Source organism: Chrysochloris asiatica, unplaced genomic scaffold, assembly GCF_000296735.1.
Source record: "Chrysochloris asiatica unplaced genomic scaffold, ChrAsi1.0 scaffold00009, whole genome shotgun sequence".
NCBI classification, from domain to species: domain Eukaryota; kingdom Metazoa; phylum Chordata; class Mammalia; order Afrosoricida; family Chrysochloridae; genus Chrysochloris; species Chrysochloris asiatica.
Genome location: NW_006408527.1, coordinates 14471120 through 14475943, shown reverse-complemented (window position 1 = coordinate 14475943; position 4824 = coordinate 14471120).

The following is a 4824-nucleotide window of genomic DNA, read 5'->3' as shown; positions in this document are numbered from 1 at the left end:
GTCACTATGAGTCGGAAATGACTTGGTACTTAACAATAACAACAATAAAAGACTGGAAACAGCAAACTAGAGAAATCAAACTGTCAACAACAACACCAACATTCAAGCAGCTCACAAATACATGAAAACAATGCTTGTTGTCATTGATGACTTGAAAGATGAAAATTAACGCTAAAAGGAGATCCCATCTCACCCAACAACAATAACACTCATCAGAAAAAAAGGGGAAATACCAAATGTTTTGGGGGATATTGGAAACATTATACACTACTGGTGGGAATATAAAATGATACAATCACTATGGAGAACAGTTGCTGTTTCCATAAAAATCTAGAAATAGAAACACCATATGGTTTAGCAATCTCAGTCCTAAGCATATAGAAATAAGACCTATGCACACCCATGTTCATTGCAGCAGTATTAACAATAGCAAACAGATGGAAACATCCTAATATTTCATCAATGGATACAAGAAAGGCTAAACAAACTTTGGCACATACATACAAGGGAATACTATGCAATAATAAAGAATAATGATGGATCCATAAAACATCTTACACCATGTATTAAGTTGGAGGACATTATGCTGAGTGAAATAAGTCAAAAGGACAAAAAAAAATTGTATTATTAAAAAAAAACGTTTACACACAGAAAAAGATGTCTTTGATGGTTATGGAAAAATTATCTATCAGATAGAAGACATATGTGAATAATGAGAAAGAGAAAGGCAATACACAACATGGGGGAGTCAGCACACTGAGGTATGTACTCATGGAGGCCGACAGTGGCAGCAGCAATGGGCTCAAACGTAACTACAATTGTGAACATAGCAAAGGATGGGGCAGTGTTTAGTTCTGTTGTGCATAGGGTTGCTATACTTGGAATCAACTTGAAGGCAACCAGCAACAACAGCAAAAACATGGTAATTATTATAACATAGACTATTTTGAAACAATAGTATTAACAATAATTTACAAATGGATACATAGGTAGATAGATATGCTAATGAGTTATGGGAGGGTGTAAAGGAGCAAACCCATTTACCGATATAGGTTTGGTTGTGGATATTTCTGCATACATAATTGTAAGAGTTATATAGATTAACATAGACAAGTTAGCAAATGAGGGGCACAGTCATGAAAACTTCTCAGATATAATCAAAGACCTCACGGGATCAAGTGCCTAAGCTCTAAGGCAAAGGGCATCAGAATTGGAGAAACTCTATGTCAACTGACACAACTTAGTCCTAAAGACAGAGTTCTGCATCCTACTTTGGTGAGTAGCATCTGGGTCTTAAAAGCTTGTGAGCAACCATCTAAGATACAACTGTTGTTCTTGTCTCACCTGGAACAAAGGAGAGCAAAGAAAATCAAAGACTCCAAGGAGTGATTAGTTCAAAGGAGTAATGGATCACATGAACCACAGGAGCCCAAGACCAGAAGGACTAGATGGTGTCTGGCTACCACTATTGACTGTTCTGAGTGGGATCACAGCAGAGAGTTCCAGACAGAGTGGAAGAAATACGTAAAATTCAAAAAAAAAAAATACACACACACACACACAAAACAACACCAGATTTATTTATCTGATGGAGACTAGAGGAACTCATGAGACTATGACCCTAAGACATCCTTCTGACTTGTAACTGAAGTCATTTTTGGATACCACCTTTCAGCCAAATAATAGGCAGGCCCATAAAATAAGCAATAAGACCCAAAAGAACGTATTTCTTAGAATAATCAAATAAGATCAAAAGGAAAACATTTGCCCCCAAACAAAAATGAGAGGGCAGAAAGGCATAGAAAATTCAGACAAAAGGTGACAGGGAATCCAGGACAGAACTGGGGAGAGTGCTGATGCATTGTGGGGAATGTCAATGGCACAGAACTATCCAAGGGGAAACTAATTGACTTTGTAAACTTCCACCTAAAACACAATAAAATATATATTTTTAATAAAATAAAGGAAGCCCTGTGGTCCAATGGTTGAGCATTCAGCTACTAACAGAAAGGTCTGCCCATTTGCTGACTTAAAGATTGCCATTGTTGAGTGCCATCAAGTCAGTTCTGAGCCATAACGACCCTACCCTACATAGGGTTTCCAAGGAACAGCTGGTGAGCTTGAGCTGCCGACCTTGTAGTTCAAACCAATTTTAGAATCAAGCTCATTAACACAGCACCACACCAGGGCTCCTTAAAGATTCCAATCTTGGAAACCCTGTTGGACAGTTCTACTTTGTTCTGTCAGGTCACTATGAGTCCGATTTGACTCAACATCACACAATAGCCACAATAACCAGTTTTGTCAGGGCTGTATCCTTCAGTCTTTTCAAACTTCTCTCTTAACAAGAGACTATCATTTCTGGAAGGAAATTGAACTTTTCCCATCTGTTTTGTTTTGTTTTGAATTCCATCCTCCTGTTGGCAATCTAGATTTAGAGTTACAACTTTCCCTGAGTAAGAGTGCTCCTCAGTGAGGGCTTTCTCTCACACTGCCATTTCCAGGTCCCAGTGGCCTAGTGTTCAGCTTCATAGTACTCCAGGAAGGCATGCTTTCAGAAAAAGTTGAGCAAACTTTTTTCTGCCAAAATTTATAACATCATTTGTGGGCCATGCAAAATTATCAACTTGAAAATTAGTCTACTATATTTGGTCAAACATTTAATTAACTCACCCTAATGTGATGGCTGGAGTCCTGGTGTGGCACTGTGTGTTAATGAGCCAGATTGAACTGCAAGGTTGGTGGTTCAAGTTCACCAGCTGCTCCTTGGAAACTCCATACAGCGTTACTGTGGGTTGGAACTGACGGCACTTAACAACAGCAATGTAATAACTGCGCTTGCCTTGGTAGGGCCAGACCAAATGATTTTGCAGGAGAAAGATAAGGCTTTCTGCTCCTGTAATGATTTACAGCCTTGGGAACCCTGTGCAGGGTCACTATAAGTCGGAACTGACTCCACAGTACTTATCAATAGCAATATAATCCATGGGTCGAACATTCCCCACCCCTGCTTGGTGTGACATTGTAGGATCAGTGCTAGACTGCAAACCACAATATCGGTAGTTCATGCCCACCAGCTGCTCCTCAGAAACCCTATACAGAATTGCTATAAGTCGGAACTGACTTCAAGCAACAAGCCTTCTGAATCAAGGTCTTTTATTTCCACATCTCAATTGTCCGGTTACATAACTATGAATTATTTACATTTCTAGACAGCCATTTCTTAAAAGTCCCACTTCTTCAGTGAAAAGAAGAGATTAGGCTTATATTTTTAAATACTCTCAGAGTTCCACAAAACTCCTTGATAATTCTATCTTGACGCAAGAATTGAGTTGTCAAGTGCCTGTTTGCTCAACTGATTCTGAAAGTCCTAATTCCACCTTCCCCTCCTGCCCCTCCTCTTCCTCATTCAGAACTCACCCAGACTGGGCTTCCCTGGGGGTTAGCTGCTGCTGATTGTTGTGTAGAACTCCAATTTGGCAGGCTCTGCTGCTATCTAATTCTTCTTTCTTCCAGGTGGAATTGGAGACCTCTGAGTTTCTCTTCACACACAGCCAACTTGTGCCATGAGTCCTGTGTCAGGCAACAACTTCCTAGCTCTTCTTGGGGTGCTGACTTTGCTACTGTGCCCTCCCAGACTACATGGTGAGTAGGACAGTTCATAGTGCTCTGGGTCCCAGGAAGTTATGGGCAAAGTGCATCATGAATGGAGAAAGACTAGTTAGTCTAATCAATTGCAAAATGTTTTTATTCCAATTTTTTAAGTATTTACAAAGTATGGACAAATTGTAGTAATTTATACCAATTTGCGTTACTAATGGGAAAGCTAGGGTTGGAATTTTTTAAGTATTTACAAAGTATGGCCAAATTGTAGTAATCTATACCAATTTGTGTTACTAATGGGAAACCTAGGGTTCTAAATTATATTCCCCCAATTTTAATACTTTTAGAGCTATACTGTTACCATGATAAAGGAGCCCTGGTGGTACTGTATGGTAAACAATGGACTGCTAACCACAAAGTCAGTGTCAAACTCACCAGCAGCTCCAGAGGAGAAAAAATTAAATTTTCCTATTATCCCAGCTATATTTTTGTTTACTAATTGGTGTCCTATTTTGACCATATGTAAACCAAAACTCAAATTATAATTGTTAGTACACTTTCTGAGAAATTTAAGTAGCGTGTGAATCGCTTAGAGGTATGTATATAAAAGCTCTTTGTAAAACATTGCACATTGTATAAATATAAAGGTTTAGATTTTGCAGTTTGGTAAGTAATTCACATAAATTAATTAAAGTCCTGGTGTGACACTGTAAGATAAGCACTGGACTGCCACGTTGGTTTGAACCTCAAGGTTGATGGTTAAAACTCAACAGATGCGTCTCAGAAACTCTATACTGGGTTGCGTGAGTCAGAATCTACTTGATGGCACTTAACAACAACAACAATTGGCATTGAAGAGTTTTAGAATATCTGGAAAAATCTTTGGCATTGCTGATTATATGTGCAACTATGAAGAAATATGATAAATGGAGCATTTCACTATGTTTTACTATGCATAAAGTAATTATGCATTCATGGTATTTTTATTAGGTGATATGCTTTCTCTCTGCCCTCCTCCACTCTTTTGAATTATCGAAAACCTATAATAAACTTCATGTATTCATCCCCAGCTTTGATTGTTAGCAAGTCCTGGACAATTTTCTTTTATTCATACCAACACTCACTTCCCACATCTTAAAGGAAATTTCAGCTACATCATTTCGTCTCTAAATCTTCTAACATATATCTCTAAAATATAGTATTGTTTTTAAAAGAATGACC